Consider the following 12373-nt stretch of genomic DNA (forward strand, 5'->3'; position numbering starts at 1 on the left):
AATGGATTAAGTCAGGCAGAGAAAGACAAATATCGTGTGATTTCACTTATGTATGGAATGTAAAAAATAAAACAAACAAGTAAGAACAGAAACAGAATTATAAATACAGAGAACAAACTAGCAGTTGCCAGAGGGGAAGGATCAGGGGCATGGACAAAACATGTGAAAGGGATTAAGAGGTACAAACTTCCAGTTATAAAATAACTAAGTCACAGGGATGAGAAATATAGCATAGGGAATATGCGCAAAAATACCGTAATAATGCTGTGTGGTGACAGGCGGTGACTATACTTACTGTGATGAGCATAGCGTAGTGGAAAGAATTGTCAAATCACTATGTTGGACACCTGAAACTAATAGAACATTGTATGTCAACTATAATTTAATAAAAAATAATGTGTAAAACCAGAATATCAATGTATTGATCTCCAGTGAGAAATGTATCAATGAGGTTCAGCTACTTACAGCCATTTGCTAAACTCACTTGATAAGCTTGAGATTTAAACAAAGGAGTTAGTTGATTCAAATATGCCAACTATCAGGAGGATGAGACTGACAGTCTCTAGGACCCGGAATCTTCCTTGCCCCGGGACCGTGCATTGGTAGATCTTCCTTCGTAATAGTTTGAATGTGCCCACTCTGCTCTGTCCCAACTGTCACTACCTTAGTTTAGTTTTATGAAAAAACAAAACTCAACCAAGTACATTTAAAGATCTTATTGGCTTTATTCAATGCTCTATGAATTGGGCACCTAACAGACGTAAAGGCACTCTGAAAGGCTGGACAAAATGGAAGACAGAAGGCGGAAGGGGAAGGGGCAAACAAGTTACTAGCCACCAGTGGATTGTTTGTGGCCAAGTCACTTTCCTTGAGGGGACGTGTATGAACCAGACTAAAGCTATCTTGGACAAATCTGCCATGATGATGTTCTGCCATCTGCAGCCTTCTTGAACCTGCCCCCTCCTTCTTCCTTTTTGTTTAACCACACTCTTAAGGACATCCCGGGGGCATAACATCTGCTTTATCTGCTTTGGGGATTCGCAAGGCTTTTCCTCCAGGATGGCCTCCCCGCACACACTCCCCAGCCTCTTGGGTTATAAAACAGGTTCCCTGTCACGGCATCCACTCTCTTGGGCCTGTCTAGTTTGATCTGGCTTCTTGTGGAGTGCTGCCAGGACAGGCCTCTCACTTTCCTGATAGCTGGCCATGGCTTCCACTATGCTGGCCTCTAGGTACTCTGTTAGAACCAACCTGCTTACTCTAACATTACTTACGGTTATGTCCTGAGTGCTTGGATACAAAATAATGACCAAAAAAATGCGCAGTATGTCATAGTCATAGACAAGTGCATTTGTCATAGTCAAAAGAACAAAGGGATTTTTAAACTTAAGTTGGTAGATTAAAAAAAAGATGTATTTGTTTTCCACTAAAACGACTGTGTCATAGATTGAATTGTATCCTCCCAAAAGGTATTGAATTTCTAACCCACGGTATCCGTGAATGTAACTTTGGAAATAGGGTCTTTGTGGACGACCAAATTAAGATGAGGCCATTAGGGTGGGCCTTACTCCAATATGACTGGTGTCCTAAAAAGAGAGAAATTTGAATATAGGGACAGACGTGCATCAAGGAAAAAGTATGTGAAGTCACAGAAATAATGCCACCTGCAAGCCAGAATGCAGGAAACTACCAGAAGGTAGGAGAGAGGCATGCAACATTTTCTCGCACAGCCCTCGAAAGGAACCAACTGCATCAATACCTTGATTTCAGATGTCTGGCCCCCAGAACTGAGGACAATACCTTTCTGTTGCTTAAGCCATCCAGTCTATGGGACTTAGTTATGGCAGTCTGTGATATTGTGATTTATCATGATAAGTATGTGTTTGGTCTTTTAACCAGTTCCTGGCAGAGCTCCTAAAAGCCTTGGAACTTCCTAAGTGATGAAAACAATAAAGGTATATTTTGTCGTGTTAATAAGTGACTTTTGGAATGCCCCAACGTAACCTAAGGATGGGGGCTGGTCACCAGAGGAGACAACCAAGTTGTTAGATTGGAACTTTTTGTTCCACCCTACCCTCGACTTCCAAGGAGGGGAAAGGTGCTGGAAACTGAGTTCAATCACCAGTGGCCAATGACTTCATCAGTCATGCTTATGTAATGAAGATTCCATAAAAACCTAAAACGACGGGGTTCTCAGAGCCTCTGGACTGATAGAGCTTCTGGAGGTTCTGGATGAGTGGTATGTTTGGAAAGGGCACAGAAGCTCTGCATCCCTTCCCATATATATTTTGCCCTATGCATCAATTCTACAAGTAAAATGTTTCTCTGAGCTGTAGGAGCCAGTGGAGCAAATTAACCACCCAAGGAGGTCTTCAGAACGTCTGAACTAGAGAAGCTCAAATGACAATCTGGGTTTTTTTTTTTTTTAAGTTAGTTTGTTTGCTTGTTTATAGACAGGGAGAGAGAGGGAATCCCAAGCAGGATCTGCACTATCAGCACAGAGCCCGATGTGGGGCTAGATCTCAAGAACCGTGAGATCATGACCTGAGGCGAGATCAAGAGTTGGAGGCTTAATCAACAGAGCCACCCAGGGGCACTGGTGACAATCTGGATTTGCAATTGTCATCTGAAGGAGGGGGTGGGAGAGCAATCCTGTAGAACTGAGCTCTTAACCTGTGGGATCCGACATCATCTCCGGGTAGAGAAAAGAAACTTGTATGAAACTTGGGACACGAGAGACTCCATTTTGAGAAAAGCTCCATTCCCCTCTCTAAAACAAATGGCTAATGAACTCTTGAACTGGGCAAAAAGACTCTTGAACTGGGCCAGAAGCAACAATTCTTTTACAAGCAATCTTTCTCAGAAGTCAACAGGACAAGAGGTATCTTGATCATAAGACTTGATTCTAGACTTTCTGAAGAGAAGCTACTTAGCTAATGCATACCAGGAATAATTTCATTTGTTAACACCAGTAGAATAGTCAATCGTTGTGTAACCAAAAGCAGCTCAGCCTATTAGTACAATTTGACTTTTTTTTTTCTTTTTTTACCCAAGTCATATAATTGTTCCCTGTCATCTTTCTCATAAACCCCCCTTGCTTTTGTAACCAGACTAACGTGAGTTTCCTTCTTGGTGAGCCACAGATCCGCCAGATGAGTTGTTGCATAGAGTAAGCTTTATTTGCAGCAAATAAGGAGATCCCAAGAAATAACTTCCAAAGTCATGACTCCCTAAGGAAAGGTGAATGGGTTCCTTTCATTGAAGGTTAGGATGAATATTTAGACGGGGAAGCCTTGTCACCTTTTGTAGAAGGCATAAGTTTGTGCAGGTGCCGTAAGGAAAAAATACTTATACGTACATTGTATGCTATGTACATGAGGCTGAGGCTCCTCTTTGGGTGGAGATTTCATTTTATTTTTTTCATTTTTTATCTTATGTTGTTGTTATTATTATTATTATTATTATTATTAGTGGCAGTGGTAGTAATAGTATAATCAGGTCAAGGTAATTGTCAGTCATTCCAAGGATTACTCCATCATCCATCTGCACAGGGGGGAGTCAGATTTAGCTCGAAAGGTCCAGTGGTCTGGGCTGAGAGAAGTCTTGTTGGGGTAGTTGACATCACCTGAGGGGTGGTTTCCAGTTTCATTCACCTGAGTTAGGCGATAAGCCAGAAAGAGGAGCTCAAGGAAAAATGGAAGACAAAGGTCATTGAAAGTCAGATCTTGGGATGGAGCTGGTGACACTTTCACCCCATGAGTGGGACACTATTTGGGTTTCTATCTGAATCTGTGCTCTCCAAATTGCAATTTTGAGACTCCAAATGAAGGCTTTTGTTCTTGGGGCGCCTGGGTATCTCAGTTGGTTGAGCATCCAACTTCAGCTCAGGTCATGCATGATCTCACGGTTAGTGAGTTCAAGCCCCGGGTCAGGCTCTGTGCTAACAGCTCAGAGCCTGGAGCCTGTTTCAGATTCTGTGTCTCCCTCACTCTCTGCACTCTCCCCCGTCCCCATCTCCATCCCCACCCCGCCTCTCATTCTGTCTCTCTCTCTCTCTCTCTCAAAAATAAACATTAAGAAAGAAAAAAAGCACCTTTGTTCTTTTCCCGTCTTTCCTCTCTTCTCAGATGACAATAATGTCAGAATTGAGTTGAACTGCAGGATGCCCAGTTGGTGTCAGAGAATTGCTTGGTGTGGGGAAAAAAAATCCACGTGTGAAAACAGGTGTCTGAATCCTACAGCCCAAGGAAACAAACACAGACTGTAAAAGAAAAAAAGGAAGTCAAGAAACTCACAAAGTCAAAGAAGAAGAAGAAGAAGAAGAAGAAGAAGAAGAAGAAGAAGAAGGAGACAAAACAGAAAACTGAAAAGAAGTCTGAAAAGAAGAGATGACAAATGACAAATAACTGACAGGGGAGACTTGAGAAAGAGAATCCTGAACTGACAGAAGGGAAAATCTAAAGTGGCCCATTATTCATTATAGAACTTAGAGAGAAAGTTTCAGGCATTTTTGCCCCCAGTGTACCTCCTTTGCCCCCAAACAGCCATGCGATTGTCTCTCCCCATTCCTGTACAGAGAGGAGATTTATCCCTTGTATGGGATAGACAAGGTCTATGAACTGCGGCAGATAGAGGAAGCAGGTTCAGTCAAAGACGACACATTGAGAACAGGGAGATTGAGAATTTACACACAGTCTCTTGAATCCCCAACCTTTTTCCTCCTAAATCTGTGCCCAGAATTCTGGTAGCCCAGCTGGGTTTGCATGCATACAGAATGCAAATGAGCCTTTTAGTGCTCTGTTCTTAAACAGGAGCAGACAGTAAGGAGTCAGGATTTGAAAGAAAGATCTGATATGAAACAAACAATGAACAACTACTTCAAGAAAAAAAAAAAAAGACTACTTAGGGAGATTAGAACCTCAAAAAAGTATCATTAATATCCTCAGAAACAAGAGAAAATATTGCGTCCATGAAACAAAAAGAGTTACAACCAAAGAGTATTCAGGCCCAAATACATATATTTAGACAGAGAGAGAGAGAGCAAGAGAGAGAGAGAGAGAATGAGAAAGGTAAAATTTAGAAGACAGTTGAGATTTTTTTAGAAAGTAAAGTAACAGGACAAAAAGATGAGGAAGGGGGCCAGGATAGGTAAATTAGAGGTCCAACATTCAAAACTAGGAGACTCAGAGAATACAGAAAATGTGGGAGGGAGGTCAGATTTTATTTAAAGCTAGTCATGCCTTTAAAATCCTAAGGGAGGGGTGCCTGGGTGGCTCAATTAGTTGAGTGCCATACTCTTGGTTTCAGCTCAGGTCATGATCCCAGGGTCGTGGGATGGAGCCCCGTGCCATTCTTAAGATTCTCCCTCTCTCCCTCTGCCCCTCTCCCACAGTCACACACACACACACACACACACACACACACACACACACACACACTCTTTCTCTCTCTCTCATAAATAAATGAATACAAGGGCGCCTGGGTGGCGCAGTCGGTTAAGCGTCCGACTTCAGCCAGGTCACGATCTCACGGTCCGTGAGTTCGAGCCCCGCGTCAGGCTCTGGGCTGATGGCTCGGAGCCTGGAGCCTGTTTCCGATTCTGTGTCTCCCTCTCTCTCTGCCCCTCCCCCGTTCATGCTCTGTCTCTGTCTGTCCCATAAATAAATAAAAAAAAAAAAAACGTTAAAAAAAAATTAAAAAAAAAATAAATGAATACATAAATAAATAAGTATTCCTAAGGGAAATTATTTTCTTCCTAGAATTTTATGTCAAACTACTATTTAAGTATGAGGGTAGCACAAGACATCACTTAGACACGGAAGCTCTCCAAAAAGTTACTTCTTATGTATCTGTTTTCGGAAAGCACTCCCCAAAGGAGGAAGTAAACCAAGAAAGGAAAAGACGTGGGATGTAGGAAACTGTATTTAACGTGAGAGAGATAATCTACAAGATAGTAAAAGTGCTTAATGTATAACATACGTGTTTTATATATAGGATGTACGTGTGTATTAACCCTCACAATCCTCACATAATAATATAATGTATATGTACTCAGTTTATCATCATTTTACAGGTGAGGAAATTGAAGCATAGAATGATGAAGTGACTACAACCAGATTGGTCAGGGAGTAAAGAACAGAACCGGAATTTTAACCTATGAAAGCCTGATTTCAGGCACTTAGTCATTAATAGTCTTTTTCCTGCTTCCTGATATATGCATTTAATCAAAATTATGATATAACTATATTTGGAAGATGGGGAAGGGCAACGAGAAATGTTCCAATGTGTTTTGGTAGCCAAGGTGGAGCTGGTGGTGATGAAAAACAGCTACACTTTTCCTCTTCCTTAACGGCAAGTCAGTGCGTGATACACCAAACTGAAAATAAAAGTCAAGAATAGCAACATATGCATAAGTATTTGGAGAAATGTAGGTTTCAAAAGATGAGCTACCAAGTAGGGAATAGAAAAAGTGTGCATGGTAAGGAGGTACTGTTTCTCTTCATGAGCCTTGCAGAGCCGTTTGACTTCTTAATCTGCGTGAAAGTCTACATTTGATTAAAAGGAATAAAGCTTAAATGCTAAAAATAAGAGCAAAAGGGTTTTCAGGTTGGAGTCTGAGGCCCAAAGAAGTTGAGTCCAAAGTCCAGCTCAGTCACTCACTCCCTGCAGAGTATTTCACTTCTCTGCAGTTCAGCCTCCAAAGCTGATCATTAATGGAGAATTAAATATCTACGATTGCTTATCACTTTTTTGACTCCTGAGGGACTTCTGTCCCCATTGAATTGAATTTCCATGAGCCACTTTGGTATTCATTGAGTTGTATTTATGACCCTTTTGGAAGAGGGAGAGGGCAATATTCAACTTGGCCCCCTATGGTGATTAGTATTAACATTGTGGAGTGGGGGAAAGAAGGTTCTAACTTTAGTGCAAGAAGAAAGTACAGGAGAGATCCTATATAAGGCAACTCTGACATATAAACTGGGATTAAAGAAAGGTCTAGACACTTGGAACACTGCTAACATTTGTCAAACAAGGACAGCAATAACCAAAGGGCAACAGAAACAATTAAAAAATAAGTATCGAGAAGCTGAAATATAGAAAAGAGACATTATACTTAAATTGGCTTTCTTTCATAACTTTGTTGACAAGTAAGCTTTTATGAGAGACACGGAAGAAATATTGTCTTCGGAGTAGCTCAGTACAATAATGGTCTCCTTGTGTTCCAGATCTCACCTCTTACTCATGCTCTGGTAACGGCCAAAGCATCTTCCAAGTGACATGACCTCTTTTCTCTCTTCAGAACTTCACAATGGCTTTCATAGAATGCAGGATAAAGATCAATCTGCAAAGATCGCATGCAAAGATGCTAACCTGTCTTTCCAGATTCTTTCCTATTATATCACTCTTGGAATGTTTAGCATTCTCCGTGATTCACATTCTCAGCTTTTCTCAACTCACAGACAAGAAAAAAGAATGCTCTTATACTGTGTACTTGACGTTTAAAATTCTATCATCCTTTAGAGTTCAACTCAAGTGTTACCATGTTCATGATACTCTTTCCAAACTCTTCAAATTATGAGGAATTCGGAGATGGGAAATAGTGCAATTGTAGGTTAACTAAGGTAAAGGTGCCAAGAGGGACACTGGCCAACATTATTCAGAGACAGCATGTAAAATATTTCCCATAATTGAAGTCTCGGTGTATCTTGGGCAATCCATATATCACTGTAATTGTCTTCCCAGTCAGTCTGCCAGCTCAAGGGCAAACTTCCCATCCTGGCCTCCTTATTGCCTTCCAGACAATCTGCTTACCCAAGGAAAAGAAAATAAGACTTGCCATTTTCAGACTTCGCAATTTTTCTCCTCAGCCTCCTAAATTTGTTACATAAATCCCATTTTTGCTTTATTTCCATACCCTCGTATACAAGTTTACCCTTAATGTATAAGCTAATCAGACCCTCTAATAAAGGTCTTATAGACCACACCAAAAGGCCAACTCAGTAAGATTCAATACTGTACTTCATGGTCTAGATGGGGACTGGAAGCAGGTGAAAGGTGGTAGAATTGCCACCTCAAAATATGTCTCTTTGGCTTAAGGATTGTCCGAAGCCGGTTGCTTTTAAGAGACAGCAGACACGGGATAACTCTGAAAACTGAGCAAAAGTTTTGTAAGAGACATTTACATTTATAAGGTAAACGTACAGGTGTACCAGTGTTTTTCCCTTTCCGTATCAGGAAGAGGCAGATGACTAAATCTTGAGAGATTCTCATCAGTGGAGAAGACAGTGACATAAATCTGCTTAACAACCGTACTTTTGTTTAACTGGGCTTTTCCTGGTGACTTCTCATACCCCCCCGCCCCCCAGTCTTCTTTTGTCTTTAGCTGGAGATGACATTTAAGGTGGTGGTTGGGCCATTTCAGGGAGTTACTCAATCTTCCTGGGTCTCTTTCATGTGTACAGGAGGTATACATGTTATTAGGTTTCTACCTTTGCCTTCGTTAATTTCTCTTTTTAATACTGAGGTGTGTCAGCCAAGAACCTAGAAAGGTGAAGGGACAATTGTTTGTCCTCTCCTACACAGTCATCCTGTACTGTTTTATTTGCCTCCAAACCACAGATAAAACTAGTCATCGTTGCCCAGTCAATCTTTCTCCGACCCATCTTCCCCCAAGAAGGAGAGCCTGTATGGTCCTTGTGTCCTTGTGTAAATCAATATACGTCCGCCTTTCAGGTCTCCCTCTTGGATTAAGAGCTTTGCGCTGTCGGAGACAACTCCTCCTCCCACTATGTAGGGACAGACACCTCCTCTCAGATACTGATATCCCACTAGACACTGTCCCTTGTATAAGTTTCAGCTGGGGCAAGTGAAAAGCGATGGAAAAAGTTGGGGAGGGGAGGGGTTGCGGAGTGTAATCACTCCAAGAAACCTAAAGTAAGCCGTAGAGGACGGACAGTTGCAGCTTCATTGCAGGGTGCAGAAGGTTTATAAATCTTGTGTCATTTGGGCTAAAAAGGGGGGTGGGAGAGAATCTCTACTGCTTGAAGTCAGAAGGACGATCTAGAGAAAGACCGAAAGAACCTGGAATTCTGCTGACAAGAAGATAAAACTATAGTCCCTTTCATCACCACCTCCAGTGTTCCTTTTCAGACTCTGACCACCTTTCACTGGGAGTTTTACGATACGTTCCTGGCTGAAATGAAGACCTGACTTGCTTACGTTTCAGCTAAGACCTCAAACTTTCACTGAGATACCTTTCTAAATGTTGATCACATTATGGAACTCTCCTGCTAATAAAACATTAAGTAACCCTCATTGTCTTCAAGTTCAGTATCTGAATTGCTTAGTGTAAGCCTTAACCCTGTGACATTTTTCTTCAAACCTAGGCCCTCCTCATTTGAAAATGTATGATTCATATTCAAGTATTACAAAGAAGGAAAGAAACCAGTAAAAAGTAAGACCAAGAAAGAGGAAGAAGAAGGACGATGGTAAGAAGGGGGAGTTAATTATCTCATTTATACCCATATACAGTAGACCCTTGAACAGTGTGGGGGGTAGGGGAGGGGTTAGCGGTGCTGACCCCCACGCAGTCAAAAATCCATACATAACTTTTCATTTGCCCGAAATGTAATTACTGATAGCCTACTATTGACTGGAAGCCTCATCAGTAACATAAACAGTTGATTAACACATATTTCCCATGCTACATATATATATTATATATATGCTATATATATTATATATATACTTTATTTCTACAATAAAGCACACTAGAGAAAAAAATGTTATTGAGAAAATCATAAGGAAACAAAATACATTCATTGTATTGTATTGTATTGTATTGTATTGTATTGTATTGTATTGAAACAAATCCGTGTATAAGTGGGTCCACACAACTCCAATTGGGGTTTAAGGGTCAACCATATATTATTAACTTTAAACATAGCAAAGAGAATTTTATTTAAGTAAAAAACTGAGTTTATTTGGGTACAGAGGAGGAATTGCTGTTCAGAACAGGAAGCTATGGTGAATCACAGGTAAGTCCAAAGAGACGAAAGGAAGGTCAGCTTTTATTAGATTTTAGGAGGAAACTGGGAATGGTTGTTGGAACAAAAGTTTATTGGGAGGATAAGAGTTTGAGATTGTAGCAGTTTCTCATCTGCAAGCGATGGTTAGTGGGTTTTTGTTTGTTTGTTTGTTTCTTACAGGGGTAGGCAGGGGTCTCCCTTCTTTTTCTAAAAATCAGGAGCTATAATGTCCTATTTGCTAAAATAATTCTTATCTTCCTTTTTCCTGCTGGTTATGTAGGCTACAATGAGGGTACACGCAGGAGAGCTCCCCTTCCAAGACTTCCCGATTCCATTTGGAATTATTTCCACAATATAAATAGACATTTTAACTGGATGCGTTCTGAACTTTTATCTTCCTATTCAGACCCCTCTGTCCCAGATAGGCATATCCAAAAATCCCTGCCATTTACAGTGGATTATCTTACAAATACTGCAAATTATAAAGGCCTCATATGGAATTTCTTTTTCTCTTCTTGTTTTACAAATTAAGACTTTCCTCATTCGATCTCAAGGAAAACTTTTGATTTTTCTCATTGGCACATCTGTGCTTTTTTGCTGCTTTAGTGAAGTAGGCATTGCCTTAGATTAACTTGGGATATATTTTGTCAATAAAATGCCTCTTCCCCATTTTAGAAATCAGTAACTTGAGTTTTCCCCTAAACCTGGTTTTGCCCAATCTTTCCCATCCTAATAAACAGCTACACCTTCCATGGATTGGCTCAGGTCAACGATCCAGGAATTATTTTTCACTCTTTTCCCTTACTACATTTCCCTACTCAATCCGTCAGCAAGTATGGATGATCTTATCTCCAACATGTCTTTCAAATCCCTACGTTTATCTCTATTTCCACCTCCAACATCACCATGTTAGTCCACAGTCATGGGCTGTCCACAGTCACAATCCCTAGCCACAGTCACATCTTGTCTACTCTTCTTCAATACCTCCCATCTAGTCTTCACGCTTTCATACTTGTCCTCCTCCAGTCCATTCTCCTATAGCATCAAGAGTCATTGTCTTAAAATTCAAATTGCATCAAGTGACTCACTGTTTAAAATTTTCAATGGTTTCTCAATGCATGTAAAATACAGTCTAGACTCCTTGCCCCCAAGACTCCTTTTCCCTCTCAGACTCCATTTTCTGCTTACTACAGTTACTCTTTTTTCAGTTCCTCACACGTATCCAACTTTTCACCATCTTTGAAAATGTTCTTCCCTCATTCTGCCTCTTCATGCAGGTTCTCTGCACTATTCGTGCTTGCTACCATTGTATTTTTGACTTTTTCTTAAGCTCTGTGAGCTTAAGTCAAGTCAGAGTCAAGGTCAGATTCAAGCTCCAGTCAAGGGAGGGGAAGGTGGGTGATGGGCATTGAGGAGGTCACCTGTTGGGATGAGCACTGGGTGTTGTATGGAAACCAATTTGACAACAAATTTCACATTAAAAAAATAAAAATAAAGAAATAAAATAAAGAAACTCTAGAAGAAATGGTGGATGACTCAAGTGGTGTTGGAGACCATGACCTTATCATGACCTCTCTCACTAGTGTTGAGTTTTCTGCAGCACTGCTCGGCAGTGTGGGCTTTGGGAAGAAATCCGCTCACTTCCTTGAACCAGTGTTTAAAGTTTGAAGGATAGGTGCGAGAAAAGTAAGAAGGGGTTTAAACAAAACTGAGAATTAGTGATTACACTGATCAACAGGTAGATTGAGTAGAGAAGGAAGTAGAGCCAAGCGGATGTTAATATTCTGACAAAATGGGAGGGTTACAGGAATGGAAGATTCTGCCTGTCTGAGAAGAGGGGAGAGGGGAGAGGGAGAGGGGAGAGGGAGAGGGGAGAGGTAGGGCTGAGAGATCTCTTTAGAATAAGATATTTATAGGCAGGATTTCTGCCAAGATTTTTTTCTACCGGATGACATTTTAATTTCTTCAAGACTGTGGTATCTTGAAGGACGAACAAGCCTAGAATATTTTATGGAATGTGTGATAATGAAGTGATGCCTTTGGCAGCAGCAAAACAAGGCCACCTCGGGGGTCTATTAACAATTCATGCATTTTAACAATTTCCAGAGGCAATGTGATAAATGACTCAGGATAAATTCAGATCTCCAGCAGGTTATACTCAATTAGAACAGTTTTCCCCTTGGGCTGAGTGAACATTCCAAGGGTGTATTTAATGAGGTGCTATCCTAATCATCTCTTCCCTGGTTATGACTTCCCCCCAGTGATGAAGCTAATTGCCAAATAAATGAGTTTTCTCAAACATCCCTTCCCTCTACACAGACTATTTTAAAAGGAATCACATATCA

The sequence above is a fragment of the Puma concolor genome, chromosome B4 (assembly GCF_028749965.1).
Source record: "Puma concolor isolate L17-30 chromosome B4, mPumCon1.1.hap2, whole genome shotgun sequence".
NCBI lineage: Eukaryota > Metazoa > Chordata > Mammalia > Carnivora > Felidae > Puma > Puma concolor.